The sequence below is a fragment of the Taeniopygia guttata genome, chromosome Z, assembly GCF_048771995.1.
Source record: "Taeniopygia guttata chromosome Z, bTaeGut7.mat, whole genome shotgun sequence".
NCBI lineage: Eukaryota > Metazoa > Chordata > Aves > Passeriformes > Estrildidae > Taeniopygia > Taeniopygia guttata.
The window spans coordinates 80,623,353-80,633,236 of record NC_133063.1 but is presented as its reverse complement, the minus strand read 5'-3'; the positions used below and the strand labels follow the sequence as shown (position 1 = coordinate 80,633,236).

Sequence of the window (9,884 nt, the reverse complement as noted above, 5' to 3'; positions counted from 1 at the left end):
GCCGCCACGGGCGGAAGCGCGCAGTGCGCGCCCTCAGCGCGCCGGGGCGCGGGCACGGCCGCTATTGGCTGGCGGCGCCGCGGGGCGCTGCGATTGGTCGGCGGTGCCGGTGGAGGGGCGGGATATACGGGCGGACGCGGCGGTGATTGGCTGGCGGGGAGCAGGCGGAAGTGGCGGCGCGGGAGGTAGGTCGGGTGGCCCGCCCCGCGCGCGCGGGCAGTTCTGAGGGGAGTGCGGGGTGAGGGGGGAATCGCGGCTGTGTCCCTCTAAGTGTCTGTGTGGGGATAACCTGGATAATCGGGATCAGCCCTGAGGGGAGCAGGGGGAACCTCCAGTGTGTCCCGGTGTGGGGATAACCGGGATAACGGGGATCAGCCCTTCACTGACCCCTCACCGGCACTGAGGGGAGCAGGGGGATTCTTGAGTGTGTCTCGGTGTGGGGATAACCGGGATAACCGGGATAACCGGGATCAACCCTACACCGAGCCATGGGGGCCACGCGTCTATAGTGAGACGCTGGGAGGGAAAAAAAAAAAAAAAAAACCCGAACAAAAAAAGGCAAAAAAACCCCCAAAACAAACAAAAACCAAAAACAAGCCCTCCCAAAACCCTCAAAAAAAAAAAAAAAAAAAAAAAAAGAAACCCAAAACACAAAAGAAAAAAAAAACCAACCAAAAACCCCACCAAAACAAAAAAAAAACCCCACTAAAAAACCCACCAAAAAAACCCAAAGAAAAATAAAAAACCCCAAAAACAACAGCAACAAAAACCCCCAAAACCCCCCCAAAAAACAAAAGTCAAAAAAATCCACTAAAAAAAACCCAAAGAAAAAAAACCCCAAAAAACCCCCAAACAAACCCAACCAAAAAAGCAAAACCAAAACAACCACAAACCCCCCAAAAAACCCCCAAAAAACCCACTAAAAAAAACCCAAAGGAAAAAAAACCCCAAAAAACCCCCAAACAAACCCAACCAAAAAAGCAAAACCAAAACAACAACTAAACCCCCCCCCCAAAAAAAACCCCTAAAAACAACAGCAAAACTCCACAAACAAACAAAAACATTAAAAAAACACAACAACTGGTAGTTTTGGTGGTTGTTTTTGGTTGTTCGCTGTTGCTGGTCTCCCAGCGGGTGTTGTCTCGCCTGAGGGTGTGAGCCACTGGCTACTGAAGCCATAATAATATAAAGAACGCCTTAATGAGGCTGTTTATTAATTAGGGCCCTTTTACTGTTAGTTCTAGTGTTGTATAGGGAGAGCCCAGACTGTTCTGTTGTATTTTGGCTCCTGTGCTACGTTTTTTCCTTTTAGAGCTTTTCATCTTTTCTGTAGCTGCACCTGCCCAAGAATTTACTTTTTTTTTTTATTTTCCTCCAGGAACCTTTTTTATTTGTTTATTTTGCTTTGTTTGTGTTTGCTTTGTTTTGTCTGTTTGTTATTCCCTTAACAACAACTTCTTGTTGTTTTTGAGGGAATAACCTTTGATGCTGTGAGAGCTCAGTTAAAATGAAGGTGTCACTGTAGAATTTTCACAGTGATGAAACTCCTGAAGTGTTATGAGGAACCTGTTTCTCCTATAAATATGGTTTTATAAGCCACACACCTTCCCAATGTGGTTTTTGGGGTCTGTGTCATTCTCTGGTGTTTCAGCACCAAATTTTGCTGAGTGTGGGATAGTTTTGCTTTTTCCTTTGCTTCTTTTTCCCCTCTCTAAAATGACATTTTGAGGTAACATTTGACATACTTTTTGCAGCTGCTGTGGGAGACTGAGGGTTGATGTGCATGTGTAAAATGCATTTATCCCATGGAATTGAGGCAGTGTTTTACTGAAGCAGAGGATTTTAAGCTGAGACCTACAACAATCCACTAAAAATGCTGTTTTATGATTTCTACAGAGCAGCTTCTTTAGCAGTGGTAGATTTGGTCACTGTAAAATGACAGATCTCTGTGAAATTGTGGTTTCAGATTCATAATCACCAAAATTTACCTGGTATATTACCTGCACGAGCAGGTCTAAGTTTGAGGTGGGTTATCTTGTGTGACTTCTGTCCTGTGGACTTCAGGCACTGTGTTGATTCTGGATTTGTTCTGATTTTTCTCTAGATTGTTTAGTGCCTGTAAAGGTTCATTCAGTTGCAAATTTAACCATCTAACAGGTAGTCAGCAGCTTGCTGTGTGCTCATTTTCTCATAGCATGTTCATACATTTTATTCCCGTTACTGAATTGAATTGTTTTCCTTCCATTACATGTCGAGGTTTTGGATTAAAAAAAAATCATTAAGTGCATAAAGACAATGCTAAAAATAGCCTTATTACCTAGGATGGCTTCACTTTGAAGTGTTTGAATGATGTTACATTGAAGTATGTTTGTAAAGAGAAATAAGTTTGTAGTATAATCATAATCACTGACCAGTACAGCCTTTGATGGTCTACATGACTGAAGACTTTAAAGGCAGTAATACTTTTGAACTTTTTTTTTTTTGTGAGTGTCAGAAATAGAAGGCAAAAACTGGGTTGTTTTGCCTGCCTGGACTCACTTCTGGATGCTCAGTGTGAACTAGAAACTCAAATTGAAAATATTCTGTATGCTCCAGGGAGACTCCAGGCCTAAGTCCTTGTTCACACCATAGCCAACCTGCTTTCAGGTGGTTATCTAGCTTCCTCTAGTGTAGTTTTGTTTGCAAACATGCCCTTTTATGATCGATTTATTAATTTTTTTTCTACTTTTATAGTTTCTGCTGAATTCCCACCTGAAACCCATTGCAGATTTTTGCAAAAAAATGCTCTTTATTTACCCTAGACATTTAATTTCCAAGTGAGGTTTCCAACAGTCTCAGCTGTTCAAAAGGGAATTTTCACTGATCATGTGCTGTATTGAAATTATTTCAGGTGAACAATTTGCTGTGGTGGGAAAAATGCCATTTAAAGATTTTGTGGGACCCTTGGTGGCGTAATTCAAAAGATTGGTGCAACTAGCCTGGAAGTGTCTTCTGGGATACAGCTGTGATAGGCATGGGATATTGATTAGAAAATCAACTTTCAGATGGTGTTGTTCCAGTTTCCCTTGTTCTTTTTTCCCTCCCAATTAATATCTTGTCATGGAAAAGCAGCTCTGAGGAGTTGGGACAATTTGTTTGGTGTTGTCTGCAGGAATGGGCTGGGTGGACAAAATAAAAAAAATAGGTCATAAATTTAAACAACTCATCGATCTACATAGCAATATTCAGATATTTAAATAAAAACTCAGGATGTATACTTTTTTTTATTGCTGTTATGTCCCTTAAGGAATGTTCATGGCCATGGCTGTGTGTCCTGGTGTTGAGAAATATTTTAGTGCTGAAAGGCTTATATACTGTTCAGTTGAGTAATAGAGCACACCAAGGAATTTGTGTCTATAATGAAAGATAAAAAAAGGTTTAACTTCTAGGCTGTTTCCAGATGCAGGAAGAATTACCACGGAGCAATGACAATTGCATGTGGAAGCAATGGGTTTTTATTTCTGTGTGTTTTACCTTTCATCAGGAGGAGGATTGTAGGAAATGGTTTTAAAAATATCACTGGTGGGTGGCTGACATGACAGGTATATCCGTATATATAAGTTTCTGTGCTTAACACGTCCATGTGTGTATATGAGGTGAAAAATAATTTGAAAATAAACTATAAATGCAGTCAGCTGGGGGTTTTTGAGACAAGCTGGTTTGAGTGACTGGCAAAAAGCTGATACTGCTTTTCTTTTCTTTGGCTTGTATGTGTTGCCCACATCTGTTGTTCCCAGTATCTTCAAACACAAGCATGAATGCTTATAAACTTATTTGCATTTTTGCTACTGCTACAGATTTGCTCTGCTCTCAGTCTGGAGTAGAGAGGCAGTGGAACACCAGGGGTTTGCCTTCTGGAGGCAAGCCTGGCGTGGGTAGGTGGTGTTCTGTGTGCTGACACTGGTAATTAGAGCATGGTATTTCGTTTGCTAACACCATTTTGAAGGAAATAAAAACCCCCAGAAACAAACCCAACAACAAGCAAAAAACAGACTCCCATCTGCATTTCGGTTTGGCTCTTCTTCATTTCTCTGCCTCTGCCCGTCACCTACTGGAAGTGCACATACTCACTGTAGTAGGATGGATCACAATAGCTGTGAAATGCTTGGAGTTTGCAGCTGCTTTGAGCAGGAATTAACCTTGTTCTTTGTGTCAGGGGTGCTTTAGCCTGGTATTCTAATTATACATTTAATAGAAAGTCAGTGCACAGGGTGATGTGTGGTGAGGAGTGTTCTTGCTGCAGTGGTAATTCCTGCACCGTAAAATTCCTGCTTTTTGTGGCAGGTTTCATGTGTATACAACTGATGGGCTGATGCAAAGGGTATTCTATCACTTAGCAAGGTACTCCAGATTGTAAAAACACCCCAGGTGAGGTGGCCTTGCTGTAGAAGTAGTGATGCTGTGCCTGAAATGTGCCTTTCAGGAACAGACAATCCCTGCTGCTGGTGTGCAGCAATTCTGGATGTCTCTGTTTTGACCAAAACCAATCCATTTCATAAAGGAGATAATTCAGGTGGTTTTCTATGCTGCAGTTGGCTTAATTAACATATTAAAGCAAATATTTGTGCTGTGTGTTCTTGGGTGTGCTGTGGGCCTTGCAGGGTCACTTGCTGTTTTGTCTCAATGCCTGATTCTGATGTGCTCCTTATCTTGCAGTGCCACTTGAGGATGAGAAATTTTAATCCCTAACTCTTGTCACCTAGGGCTTAGCAGGAGGTGGAGAATGTTTTCCAGGGGTTACATTAGAGCTTGGGAGCCCCAGATGAAAAAGCAGCACACGTCCTTGAGTAAGTGGAACCACCCAGAGCTGAGGGTCAGATTTTCAAGGACTCAAAACCATTATCTGATTCTTCAAGGTTAGTAGGCTGCAGCTGTGATTTCTTCACTGTTCCATTTGGCAGACTTGTAGTGTAGTGCTTGCTGATGTTGTGGGGAGCACATAAAATCATGTGCATAAATTCTGAACCAACATCACTAAATAACCAAAATTCCAATTTAGACAGCTGTTGTAAAATAACATTAAATTGCTATTGAAATTATTTCTTTTTCCACCCAAAATGAATATTTTCTCTAGTTGTATCCCTGACTTGAGCTGTGTCCCTTTCCTGGGTTAGGAAACAATGGCCTTCATCTCCTGCTCTTTGTAATCAATGTCTTGTGGATCTCAGTCTTCCCCACATCTTTTTCCTCTGTATATGAGATGGAAAAAGGGAAAGGTGGCCAAAACCTCCTGTGAATTTGAATATTATTCATAGAACATAGTATCAGATAGTGTAAATGGTAAGGACTGCTGTCCAAGATACCTCAGGGTACAAAAGACTCACTGAATTATGTATGGTGCCATGTTGACACAAGCTAAGGTGAAATTTATGAGATAATTACTAAACAAATTACTGTTGTTTGCTAATCTAACACAGTCAAACCTGATCAACACAAAAGAACATGTCTTGCAGGAAAAGTTCCAATTGGGAAAAAAAATCATGACGTGTGTGCCTTGAGCTTCTGGTGCTGCTGCTTTCTAAGGTGTATTGGTGATTGCACTAAACAGACTTTGATTAAATTGTCCAAATTTACAAAGCTTGGAAAAGCATTGGGCTATTTCTGCATCTGCTCTGCAGACTGTTAGGTGGCTTTTCTGGGAAGGGATGTCCTCCAGCAGACTAGACAGCTAGAGCACAGATTGTAAAATAAACAGGGAAAAAAAGGGAGACTGATCTGATGTGACTCTTTTAAGAGTGCAGAGACTGAGAACTTTTGTGCCCTTGATCTAGACATCAGCCAAATCGCTATCTTGGGACAGAAAAATTAATGGAACAAAGGAAGAGTGAGGCTATATATCCTATCACAGGCTGCATTTGTGGGGTTTTTTTTTGTGTGTGTTTTTGATTTTACTTTTTTTAATAAATGATTCAAATAATTATGAAAGGGTTTGTTTGTTTACAGATCTACAAAGGGGTCTTAGAGGCCACCCTTTTCACTTCAGAAGCTGGACAGGATAGAGAGAGCCTGGGGCTTTCCAAATGCTGTCAGCTGTGTCAGCTTGGGGTGAAACCTCACAAAATCCTGGGGATAGATTTGTGCTGGATGAGCCAAGCAGGGAAGCATCAGACTCTGTTGTGGAAGCTTATATTAAATTATTCCAGCTGAGAAAATGAACCTTAATTTTCAGAGTCCAGCATGCAGCAGCCACAGATCAGGAGATGGGGCAGAAATGTTAATTTTTCTGAAAGCTGACATGGAGGATAATTGTTTTAGGAAGCAAGAGGCAGGGAACTAGCATTCTTGTGTGTCTTGGAAATACAGTACTTGAGAAATGTTTTCTGATCTCCTGAAGGCAGTATTAGAGAGAGGGGCTTTTCTCCCTGTGCCTTGGTCAGAGAAGTCTATAGATGAAAAATGCACCTTATATTTTAATATTTTATGGTTTTTTTACTCTTGTTTGTTGCAGGAATTTGTTCTATTAACCCTGACTATCCTAAAACCAGTTTTTTTTCCTTTCCTTTCCTTTTTTTTTTTTAAGTAAAGAGGTAGAGGAGGAATTTTTTAGTATGTAGTCTCAATTTGAGCTTCATGTTTTGAGTTTGATACTTTTGAGAGTGCAGAATAAATAAGGGCACTTATGAATAATAAGGGCAAAATAAATCTGTAGCACTGAAAGAGAGGAAGATGCAGTGGCAGTTTCTTTATCTCAGACTGCACTGGAACAGGTTGTTGGAGCTGTGAAGAGGTGACTTCTGTGCTAAGAGGCTCTTTTTTTTTTTTACATTTATGTACCTGCATTATTTCAGGGCCACTGTGTTAGCTCACTGTTGTGCTTCAGGGACTGATGTGCAGTTGGGAGCCAGAAGCACAAAGGTGAAGTGCCCCCCTGTATAAACTTGTTTTTTAAATATTTATCCCTTCTGTGCTGTTTCTGTGCCCCATTCCCCATTTTTTATGTCGTCATTAACTTACCTGAGAAAGCAAACAATAAACATCCTTAACACGGCACCCTGAGACCTCTGTGGTGCTTCACATCTCTGCTTTGTTGTAATTTGGGCGTTAAGATCTCCAACTTGTGTCTGACTGGTTCGCTGCCAAAGCAGCTTTGTGCTGTATTTTACTAATGAGTACTTAATTGCCCTCTCAGCTCATGTCCCAGTGGCATTTTTGAGCTGCTGTGCCCCTGCTGTGCCCTCGTCTCAGCCTGCAGGTTTCTTTTCACAACTGTGCAAGCATTCTTTAGGAGCTGTAAGGGAGCACTGATACTGAAAAGCTGTTTTCCTAGAGTACACCCCCTGCTTGGCATCAAGTGTCTTGAGTAAGGGTTAAATTTTTGAGTAGGGTTTTGCTGTTCTGGGATTTTTTTTCCCCACTCTATAGCAAGGATTAAATAAAAACCTCCAAAAAACCTACTAATGAATGAAAGAGTGAAGAGTCCTGAAAATTGCTTATAAGAGCAGGGAGCTGATGAGTCTTGAGAGGCTTTATTTTTTTTTTAATGTACAAAACTTGTGATGTTGAAAGTAAAAGTGACTCCAGTGAAGCTCTTTGTGCCCTTTTCCCCATCCAGATGTGGTTTGTAGGTGTGGTGCTGATTGAGCACAAACCAGGAGATTTGCGAGTGCTGGCTGAGGGTTTAGAGTGAGTGTTTCTAAATTTTTGGTGGAATTGTGCCCTTAATTTATTTTATCTATATTTTTTTCTTTTTTTTTAAACAAATCTACTTGTTTTCTCAGAGCTTGGTAAGGTCATGGGATTGGTGTCCTGTATCCCCTCCTTGTTAAAATACTGGCACGAGTCATGGGAGGGACTGGTGGTTCTGCCCTGATGTGGATTATCACAAAACCTGAGCTAAACCCACGCTGAACCTGTGCCCATGTGTGGAAACAGCTGAAATTGGTGCTCAGTATGTGTCTTTTTGCCTTATCTTCAAACTCAGCCTAATCCATCAGCAGAGTAATTAATGTTCAATGCCAAGTAAGCAAACATAGCTGGATAAAGAGCTGCGGAATTGAAATTTATCTGCATTGAAAGTGAATGTCTCAGTTCCTTGTGAATGTCTTGTGAATTATTTTTCTGTGAGGGTCAAGCAAAATTAATTGCAATTTTTAAATTAATAAATTTAAGCCACGTGAGCTCTTTGGTTTCAGGGAGTTTAGTGTTGCGTTTTCTAATAGATAAGTAGCAGATGGAAAGAAAAAACATAATAAAACTTTGGTTAAGTGAAGACTGGGTAATGCTGGAATTTTCTTCAAAGAAAATGCCTGAGGAAACTGTTTAGTAAGATAAAGCAATTTGGAGCCTAGGTCTATTTTTTATTATTAATTTGACAGGGACGGGAAATTAAAATAATCCATCTCTTTGAAAAGTCTTGGGTGTAGAGGTGGGAGGAGAGAAATATATGTGAGCCTTCATATTTATACCTGCCCTTGTCCCGCTGAAGTGGCAACATTTGGTGAAACTTGTTTCTCCAGGTTAGTGGGCTCAATTTTTCAAAACTCCTCAGAAAATCCTACATACAGAATTACATCCATCCATATCTACCTGACACTGATTTCTTTGTTTCATTTATCTTTGTTTCGGGCTGGGTGCTCTTGCCTGTGAAGCTCTTGTGGATTTGACAGTACTAAATTTATTTGACTTTAAAATTTAAAACTAAAAAAAAAACGGGGGAAAAAGAGCAAAAAAAAAGAATTTAGTGGAATGCATTGCTCAGTAATTTTAAGTCAGACATTTAGAGAAAAACATCAGACTGAGTGGAATCGTGTAGGGTCTGTGTGGGGACTGAAAAATAGAAAACAAAGGAAATCTGTGCGACAGATTTGTATTAAATATCCTGATAATATTTAATCCTAAAGAAGGCAGTGTTTTGGAAAACAGATGATACCTCAGCCAGACTACGTTGTTATCCAAATATACATCAAAAACACATATGCATTGGGGTATTTTTGGATGGACGAAGGGTAATTAAAACATGCTGCTTTTTTTTTTTTTTTCCTCCCCCCAAAAATTTCCTCAACTTTACTCTCCTCAAATGGATGATACAAAGGTACTGAAAACTACAGATATGCTTTTAAAAATATGACTAAGAGACTTGGAATTCCCAAATCTTTGTTCTTACTGACTGTATACATTGTGCTCAAAGGTTGTGTCTGGCACAACTTCCTTCTTCTGTTTTTTATCTGCAAAACATACAGCAATTTTAATGCTGTCTTTTCAGAGAAATTATGTGGAAAATTATATGTATATTTGGAATGTGTATCTCTTTTTTAAAGTTTTTTTTTTTTGAGGAGGAAGTGAATTATTTTTCTTAATAAGTATCCTGTGGTTTTCAAGTGAAGGCACAGTGCCACCACTGCCTTTGGTAGGGCCTTGGAAAGCCAGGGTGTCCTGTTGCCAAGTTAGAGTTATAAAATATTTGTTGGGACTTGCATCTTCCAGAAGCAGCAGAGAAAGGGAGTCTGGGTCTCTGAGACATGCCTTGCTGACTTTTCATCCCAGATTTATCCTCTGGAGGCTGGGCTGGTTGTTGCCTTTGATCTTTGCTGCCTTCCACATGCACTTTTTAGTAACTTCACTACTAAAATTCACTTTTTCAACAAGAAACATGACGGTTGCACAGCTGAATTTTATTTTTATTTTATTTTTTTGCAGGTTTATAACGTTCAGTTAGTGTAATCTGGATTACCCATGCAGCTTGGAAAGTGAGGATTTGCTGTTAGTTTTGGGAAGAATTGTTACAAAAAGGCCCCTTTTATAAATCTGTCTGCATGCTCCCTGACTTGCTAGCATATACTAGTATAATTGCCCACTTTGGTGTTTGTTTTAATACACTGAAGGCCTTTTTTTTTTAACCTTATTAT

General features: G+C 40.3%; 1 protein-coding gene across 2 annotated transcripts in view; it reads left to right on the top strand.

Moving 5' to 3' along the window:
* Positions 1-5: 5 nt before the first annotated feature.
* Positions 6-9,884, top strand: part of XRCC4 (X-ray repair cross complementing 4) — a 144,249-nt gene continuing 134,370 nt past the window's right edge. The window contains exon 1 of one of the 2 annotated variants that reach the window (XM_072922879.1): positions 6-185. The gene's annotated coding sequence lies outside the window, so the exon portion shown is untranslated. The remainder of the gene's footprint in view (positions 186-9,884) is intronic. The other variant, XM_041711056.2, reaches the window with a different exon arrangement.